The sequence below is a fragment of the Cavia porcellus genome, unplaced genomic scaffold, assembly GCF_034190915.1.
Source record: "Cavia porcellus strain 051 isolate PalLab524CR breed Dunkin Hartley unplaced genomic scaffold, mCavPor4.1 scaffold_1, whole genome shotgun sequence".
Classification (NCBI taxonomy): domain Eukaryota; kingdom Metazoa; phylum Chordata; class Mammalia; order Rodentia; family Caviidae; genus Cavia; species Cavia porcellus.
In genome coordinates this window covers 130,141,233-130,150,385 of record NW_026947484.1, presented here as the reverse complement: position 1 = coordinate 130,150,385, position 9,153 = coordinate 130,141,233, and the positions used below count along the sequence as shown (strand labels likewise).

General features: G+C 38.6%; 1 pseudogene; it reads right to left on the bottom strand.

Annotated features, from left to right (window-relative positions):
- Positions 1-2,380: 2,380 nt before the first annotated feature.
- On the bottom strand, positions 2,381-2,777 carry LOC101787647 (SRA stem-loop-interacting RNA-binding protein, mitochondrial-like; annotated as a pseudogene).
- Between the last annotated feature and the right edge of the window lie 6,376 nt (positions 2,778-9,153).

Sequence of the window (9,153 nt, the reverse complement as noted above, 5' to 3'; positions counted from 1 at the left end):
TTCAAGGCCAGCCCAGACTACATAACAAGACTGTCAAAAACAATCCAAAATGAGCGTGCTACTTTCATTGAAGTACATTTATATACAATAAACTGAACATGCTAAAAGTGCACAATGTAGTTTATTTTGACACTTGCCAACATCAGCATCATCACCACAGTCAAATAATGAACAACTCCACTGCCCTGGCAGTTCCTTTGGGCCCCTTGTCATCCTTCCTTTGACTCATCCTCGAGGTACAGTGCCCTTCTCAGCTAACCACTGACCAGCTTTCTGTCACCACACTTTAGGTTGCATTTTCTTCAAACACTAAATCATACAATGTGTGTTTTTGGTTTACTTCTTTTAATCAAGATAATTATTTTGAAATCGGTTCATTCTGTTCTATGATATCAATAGCTCATAAATCATATTTTGTTGTTTATTCAATTATCTGTTGGTGGCTATGTGGATTGTCTCCAGTTTTTCTTCTTTGTTCAAACTCAAGATAGAGAAATAACAGCTTTTTTTTTTAAAAAAGAATCATCTGAAGTATAAATAAATTGAAGAACAAAATAAAAGATAGATAATAAATAGACAGATCTTTTGCAAATGGGATGGGGGCCAACAGATGGAGGGTAAGAGGAAGGAGAGGAGGGGAAGGGGACATAAAAATAATTCAGATGTGTTATGTATATGTACAAAATTCCCATGATGAATGTAATCATTATGTACTGTGAATTTACTGATAAAACATTTATAAAAAAGAATAGCCTGAGTTTATGCAGACATTTCCCCTAAATGAAGTACAATGTTTCTAAGCTGTGACAAGCTCAAGAATTTTAAATAAGAGAGCTACTGTACTTATATTAGCACCATAATGAGTGTCAGAGAGCCCTGACTTTACCTTGGCTAAATCTCCTTTCACTGTGTTTTATTTGGAATCTTGTTATACTTGATTTGAATATGGTTTGTTCCCTCCAAAACACACATTGGACTTTAATCCCCATCATGAGATATTAAAGAGGGAGGAAATAATGGGCTATGATATTTAGAGGTGGGGCCTGTGGAAGATGACTGGAATTTACACAGGTCAGCAGGGTGGAGCCCCTAAGATTGAATAGTGCTGCTTTGGGAGCAGGATCCAGACACACTTGCTCCTTGTCTCTTCTCATGTGATGCCCTGGACCACCTCAGGGCTCTGCCAGCAATGTGGCCATCACCACATGCAGTGCCTTTTTCTTTTCTTTTTTTTTTTTAAGCTTATCTAGGGGTATGTTGCTATTAGCAACAGAAGGCAGACTAATATAAGTACAAATGTGAAGAAACTATAGTATAGCTGGAGAGGTCACTTCGCTGATTTGCAAAGAAACTTTTATACAGTGCAGTAGAATGGAAGTTGCAGAAGCTTCATCAAGCAATTCTTTCTTTTTTTGCTTCATGTCTCATCTGTAAAATGAGGATAATTCCACTTGCCTTTTGAAGTTATTAATCCCATGGAATAATTTAAATGAGATCATCTTGAAAAGTGTAAGGCATTGTTTTTATTTTATTGTTTATTTATTTTTGGTACTGGAAATTCATCTCAGGACTTCATGCTTGTAGGCAAGCACTGTACCACTGACCTACATCTCTGGTCCAGGCATAGTTTTTAAAAAGGAGAAAAATTATTATTACTAAGAGAAAAAAGTTAAAGTGAGAAGTCCTTCCTCCACTATAAGCAGTCATGTTTCAAAGGCTAGGAAAAGGAGAAATTTCATATTTGAGCCATTAGAGCATTGCAAGGGCTTTAAGAACAGGATGGTTGCTCCAAGGTAGGCTCTGCAGGAGGAAACTGGCATGAATTGTGTATCCAGAGGATGTCAAGTACTGCACAATGTGCTTCACAGCTGCTGATATCTAAGTGCATACTGCAATACAGAGTGAATTCTATGACAGAATTTATATTTTAGCCCTGGCTGAGATCTTGATAGTCATTGATATTCCTGGTCAAAATCATGACCCACAGAGCACCTATGGATCTGATCTTATGTTATACCTGTGACATAACATGGAATCTCTCCATTAATGGTTGTGAAATAAATAAAAGATTAATAATGTTTTCCTTAAACAAGCCATGTGTGGTGGCTCATGCCTGTAATCACAGAACTCAGGAGTCTGAGGCAGGAGGATTGTTGCAAGTTCAAGACCAGTTGGGGCTACAAAGTGAACTTAAGGCCAGACTGAAATGTACAGTGAGACTCTGCCTCAAAAAGACCAAACAAATAAATAAGTTTTATTTAGTTGGGTACAAGGGCAAATGAGTGGTAGTTAACCCTGTCTTCCAAAGAGATCAGCTTAGCTCTGCCCTGGATCACATTAATTTATAACTTCTCAGCTTGCTTGCCTTTTGCTTTTCTTTTCACTTTTTTTCTGTTTTGTGGGCAATAATCACCTCAGAAATCTTTCTCTTTGCAGGTGTCTGATCCCCTTGCAAAATTTTTGGTTTCCAAACTTGAATATGGACCTTTACTCTATCAATTATGTGGTTTTCATATTGCATTGTGTTCTTCAGCTCTTCTGAAGAAAACTAAATCCAACCCAAACCTCTATGATTGCCAGTTTCTTTGTCAAAAGGAACAGTGCAGTTTTGTACATGGTCAAACTAAGCAAAGTATTCTCTCAGCTCATTGGATGCTACAATCCAGGGAATTTTCCTGAAGAAAGCAACCAGCCTTCATATATGCTTCATAACCAGCATATAAATGGTTAACATTTACATGCAGTGCTGTAGCACCTCTTACTACGGAGGATGCCATGTTTATCCTGAAAGACCTTAGCAACTTCTTCCCAGCCTTGTTACATACAATGAAGAAGTCAAAAGAGGACATCAAGTTAGGTATGGTGGCACATGTCTATAATCCCAGCATCTGGGAAACTGAGGCAGGAAGATCTCTAGTTTAAGACTGGCCTGAGCTACAATAGAAACTTCAAGGCCAGACTGGACTGCATAGTGAGATGCTATTTCAAAAAGCTAAATTGGGACCAGTACCCACAAAAAATAAATAAATAGATAAATTAGATTGGCATGTTTAAAAAAAGCCAAATTAATTTAAAAAAAAATAGGGCTTAGAGGCATGGAGAGCTGCACTGGCCCTCGGTGAGTGCATGGAATTCAGTTTTCCCACAGGAGGAGGTGATTGGCTGGGCAACATTTTGCAGTTGGGCAGAACTGGCCTGAATCCGGAACTGTAGCAGCTTCAGTTGGCCACTCCTGATGCAGAGCAGATTGGTGGGAATTGCTTGGTCTGAGTCCCACCCCTGTGCAAGATCCAATAGCCAGGGGCGAAGTTTCCCCTGAAGCTGTCCCTACCAATCCGTCTGCACAGCACTTACTAATGTGGTGAAGACCCCCATAGTTGACTGACTCGGAGGGGAGATGCCAGTGTGCACTGCCCCTGCTTGTACCTCAGTGGTCAATAGCAGACTGGAGAGGGTAGCAATCCTTAGCCAGCATACTTCAGAGTAATCGTAACCAATATAGAAAGGGCCTGGAACCTCTACTGTACACTTGTCTGGATGAAACCAGAAACATGATAAGAGAAAAAAACAAAAGAAAGTCTCTGTTGTAACCCACCCAAAAAACTAGGCCCCATGATGAAAAATGGGGCAAGACCCCAGAGATGATAAACGGGGCAAGTTGATGTCTTTTTTAAAAGAAGTGTTTTTATTTTAGCTGGCCCAGCGACACAGTGCAGATGGAATTTGCAAATCTGTGCAACTGAGTTAGAATTTTGACTGATTTTTAGTTTATTTACGATTAGCTCATTGATCATTAAGTACATAGTGATGAGAAACAGAAACAAGGTGGGCCTTTGTTTCCCTTTGCTTGAGGTCAGAGACATTTCACAGTGGGTGGTTAGCCAATTCATAGTCCTTGGTCTGTCAACTCCAGGAACATTTGTCTCTCTTAAAGGGAACAATGGTTGACACAGCATCATTTGTCTCTTCCCAGGGGAACAAAAGTTGACACAGCAAACAGGTTACTGGGGTGGAGGTGGGGAGAGGGGAAATGACGCATTACAGAACAGCATGATGATGCAGTCAGTTAATTTATAACAATGTGGTTGGTGCTCCAGGTACATGGTTACTAGGGCGATAAGCATAGAGCATAACAGTCTCCAGTTTCCAACCCAAACAATATGGGTCCAGAGAGGTAAACACAGAAGAGATCGAGGGCAGCACATCTGCAATATTGGAAACAATGTCATCTGACATAAAGAAATATCTTTGTGACATTATAGAAGAACTCAAAACCAAAATACTAATATAAGTAAAGCAAGATATAAGAAGATTAATAAAAGAAATGCTAAGCACCTCTGAAGAAGACTCAGATGGAAGAATGGAAGAGCATAGAAAAATAAGAGAACCCTTCAATGAAGAATATTTTAAAAATCTAGAATACATGAAATAGAGTCAAAGAGATTACCAGGAAATTTAAAACTCCACAGAAAGCTGGCAAAACTGCTTGAAAGAAACTAAAGATAGACTATCAAAACTTGAAGACAGGTTTGCAACATGTGATCATGAAAGGAAAGATCTCTTAAAAATAACAGAGACCAGAAAGTAACAATAAAAAGGATAGAAGATGACGAGAGGATCTATAACTTAAGAATAAAAAATGAAGTGAAGAAGCAGGGATAATCACAAATGAAATACAAAGGGTATTCACAGAAATAATTACGGAAAACTTCCCAAGCATAGGAAAAGGAAATGATATTCAGATATATGAGGCATACAGAACTCCAGCTAGCTACAACCAAAATAGACCTACACCCAGACATATAATAAAGATCTAGAAATTCAATACAAGAACAGAATATTAAAGGTTGTCAGAGAAAAGAAACAGATCACCTATAAAGGAAAACCCATCAGAATCATGACAGACTTCTCGACACAAACCATCAAATCAAGAAGAGCTTGGAGTGAAGCATTCCAAGCCCTGAAAGAAAATAACCTCCAACCCAGATTGATGTACTCTGAAAAACTATCCCTCAAAATTAACAGAGAAACAAGATGCTTCCATAACAAAGAGGAACTGGGGAGAGTTCATGACCACAAATCCAACCCTATGAAAAATACTGAAGGACGTGCAAGAGAGAGAGAGAGAAAAAAAATCCATGGTTTCAGGAATAGCAGCAGAGAAGCCTCAATGAATGGGGAAGATAGTGGAATGAAGGGTAAAAGTAGACAACCATTGGCAGAAAAACAGCAAGCAGAGATGAGGTAGAGAAGGTTGGACATAATCTCTAACATAGATGGCCTTGATACACTAACAAAAAGAAACACAGGCAGAGTAGATCAGGAGGTAGAGTCCATCAAGATGCTCTGTATAGAAACTATAATTAACATGAAAGAGAGTTTATGGACAAGTCAAAGATGAGAAAATAATGCTCTATGTGACAGGGAACCAGAGAGAAATAGAAGTAGCTCACCCAGCAGCTGCATATAGGTTGGAAAGACATGACACTTTTGTGCAGTGGAGAACTACTCAGCTGTAAGGAAGGAAAACCTTGAGGCTTTTGTAGGTAAAGGAATACAACTGAAGATCAAGCTTAGGGGTAAAAAGGTTCAGAATCACTTGCAGTTGCCTCCCTAATCTAAAAACTAAAGGAGTTAGTGGGATACAAAACGTACTTTGCACCCTGTGAAAGTGAAAGGGGAGGAACTGTCTAAATAAGGAAGGCAGAGGACATTGTTAATATTGTACCATGATTTAAAACCCACATTGTTCTCATTGCTCTGTTTAGTTTGGTTATATTCTTTCCAGTCTGTCTACTTGTATTAGATTTGAGGGTACAGACAGCTATCCCAAAAATAGCAGGATATTCTACGGTAACCATCTTTAATTTCCTATTAACTTAATCTGAAGCCCTGTGTTACTTACACTGTCTTATTATGACAGATTTTATTTGAACCTGGTTTGTTAGATTGCTTTCTTGTCTTGACTGATTTTATTCGAAACTGTTATGTTTGATAGTATCAGGTCTGAGAGTATAAGCAACTACTCTGAAGACAATAAGATTCACTAGGATACCCATTCTGGTTTGACTATTACTTGCTTTTGAAATTCTATAATGTCTCCAATGTTTTCTTTTTATTGACATTGTTCTGTAGTGCTATGTTCAATCTTACTATGCCTGATGATATGGGCAATTCTATTGAATATAACAAAAGACATCATAGTAACCATTGTAGATCACCTTGTATTGTGGTTTTAAATCATGTATGTGTCCATCCTTTTGTTTCCAATGACCCCATTTTGTTTTCTTTCTCATTTTGGTTTTATTCTTTTCAAAATTAAAAAAAAAAAAAGAGGGCTCAGGCATTCATCCAATAACTGATTTGACTTCTCCCTTGTATGTCTAATGGGCATTCAGATTTAACATGTAATTCTGGATTTTATCTCTTGCCCCCAAATCTGCTTTTACTTATTTCAATAAAGTATATTATCAAGTATTTACCTTTTTCAAGTCAAAACCTAGGCAGCATCCTTAATTCCTTTCTTTTTCACCTGTTACATCTAATTTACCAATGACTGCCCCACCAAAACATCCCAGAGCTGACCTCTTCATGATAATTACCACTCTAATCTTCCTTGCTTCCCCTCCAATGGGTGTTTCAGCAGCCAGAGTTTTCAAGCCAGTTGTTAAATGTCACTGTGAAATTTTGAAATGTGCATTTGACTTTTATCCTGTTTCCTGACATAGAACTTCCAAAATCCTCTAACTCTCCAAAGGCATGATATCTTTTTATATGCTAATGAATACACTAATGGTTTCGAACCCTACTACCTTCCTAATAGGGACTGATCACCGAGATAATGAGCATTAGAGGAGTGGGGTTTCAGTCCCACTCCCCAACCTCCAGGTAAAGGACTAAATTAATGGTTGAATTCATCACAAACAAGTATGATTTCATCAGTCCTGTCTATATAATGAAAACACCACAAAAACGCTGTCTTTTGAGTATTTGGGGTCCTGGGGAGCCTTGCACTGTTCTGTGTACAGTTAGGAATAATAATGATAGAAAATATTAATTGTTTCCAGTATGGCAGGCACCATACCAAGGACACAAACTCATTTAACTTCATGATTATGCCATGAGGTTGGCACTGGCTTCTCTGTCATTTTGCAGATGAAACCAAGACACAGAGAGGTAAAGTATTTGCTCACAGTCACATAGTGGCATGGGCCAGGTTTCCTAGAAATGAGGTTCAGCGACTGAGATCTGTACACAGCAGTTGTAGGAAGGGTTGGCCCCGGCAATAACACCTACAAGAAGGTGAGGCAAATAAGACTGGATCTGGGAGAAGTGTGGACCTGCCACACAGTTGCAATGGGATTTGGAGCACAAATGATCCTTTAGAGTTGTCCACACTGCAGGTCAGGGCCAGGCTTTCATACTCTGGTGTAGACTAGTCTTTGGATGGGGAAAGGACTCTCTTTAGGTGAGATACATCCTTTCGCAGCAGTAGTAACTGGAGAAGGACTTAGTTGCAAACTACAGAGCATGGTAGCCCTGGAAAAGAAACACGGCTATGTTTTCAGAGTCCAGCACAAACTGTGCATTCATTTCTGTTTTGCAGGTAACAAATTACCTTAACATGTAGAGGTTTACAACAATATTCTTATTGGATTATTACCATGGGTAAAAATCCAAGAATGGTTTAACTAGATGCCACTAACTCAACGTTGTTAAAGAAAAAAAATATGCTGACATATAAAAACCAGAAGGAAGACTTTATTTAGGATAGTTGTAATAGGAGACAAGACTATTGCAACAGAGGACAAAGGTTTGGCTTGACTCTGAATCTAGCAATGGGAAACAGAGATTTACTGCCAAGGAACAGAGCCAAAGGTGGGGTGGGGCTGAATGGATTGAAATTTTTTATTAAGAGGATGCAGCAAAGGTACAGATGTGATTAAATGGAAACTAAGGAGGTCCCCGTCAAAGAGAAGATGGGAAACTTCCACCCTGGAGGAGCAGGTTCTTGACACAAAAGAGAGCTGCAGGACTCCTCAGTGAGAGGAATAGAAAGATTTATTAGGTGGAATCAAGTGCCTGATATGGCGATCTTGGAGGTGTCTTCAAGCCAATAATCAAGGATGTGTAATGCTAGTGTCTGTCACGTGCCTATTAGCAGGCTGGTTAGAATGCAAATCATTTGCATGTGGTTAGAAATAAGGTGCCACGTCAAAAGAAATCTCCAGCATAGTGAAAAGAAAACCACAACTGGAAAAAAATCTTAGTGAACTCTCCCTCAGACAAAGGACTTCTGTTTAAAACATATAAAGAATTTTTAAAAATCAGACCCCCGAAATTCAAGGACCCAATCCAAAAATGGGCATCTGAGATGAATACACAGTTGTCAGATGAAGAAATACAAATGGCAAATAAATACATGAAAAAATGTTCAGTATTATTAGTCATTAGAGAAATGCAAATTAAAACAACACTGAGATTCCATCTCACTCCAGAAAGAATGGTCAGGATCAAGAAAACTACCAACCACAAATGCTGGAGAGGCTGTGGGGAAAAAGGAACTCTCTACACTGTTGGTGGGAGTGTAGACTGGTGCAACCACCCCAGTCAGAAGATTCCTCAAAAAGCTGGGATTGGAAGTCCCATTTGTTCCAGCTATTCCACTTCTAGGCATATTCCTAGAAGAACTGAAAACATTATACCACAGTGATATATGTGCACCCATGTTTATAGCAGCACAATTTGTAATAGCCAGATCTTGGAAACAACCTAAGTGTCCATCAACTGAAGAATGGATAAAAAAGTTGTAGTATTTTTATACAATGGAGTTCTACTCAGCTATAAAGAATGATCGCACTGAGATGTTTATTAATATGGGCACAACTTGAGACCATACTCATAAGTGAAATAAATCAAACTCACATGTATAAAAACTGTATAGTCTCCCTAGTATAAGAAATGGTAAGAGTATATAAGAGTTTATGGTAATCATGATTCCCCATTGCATTGCTTTGAAGCCTTGTAATGATTGCATTCATTAGTTGGAATGGGTTTATCCTGGTTTGTTTGATTTTATTATCTGTGATGGTATGAACAGCTATTTTGAAGAAAACAAGTCATTATAATAGCCAGTGCTGATTTAATATTATC